Here is a 383-nt window from a genome sequence, read left to right on the forward strand (position 1 = left end):
CAGATCTGCTTGCTATCGACCATCTATTTGTTATCAATTTCACTAACATATATGGAATCATTTTGGCCGCAATAGTCTCATGTATGTGCCAACAGAGTTGTTGCGTTTTTTGTCTCTATGTGCTAACAGTTTTGGCAGCACCAAAGCATGTTTCCGTACTGTAGCGTTTCTGCACACAGTTTCTGTTGCCAAGGTTTGCGTAGTCAGAAATTGTTTGCTGGGAACATACTTATAGTATCTTAACTATTGTAGTATAACATACTCTTTATTATAATATAATATAGACTGTACTCATATAAGTTTATAAATATAAGAAATTTAAGCTTCATACTTTTCAACGAGATCATATGTTAACTAAAAAATTTTCTGCGCTGCATAATCCA

Source organism: Pseudomyrmex gracilis, unplaced genomic scaffold (genome assembly GCF_002006095.1).
Source record: "Pseudomyrmex gracilis isolate BER0280 unplaced genomic scaffold, ASM200609v1 scaffold_2755, whole genome shotgun sequence".
NCBI lineage: Eukaryota > Metazoa > Arthropoda > Insecta > Hymenoptera > Formicidae > Pseudomyrmex > Pseudomyrmex gracilis.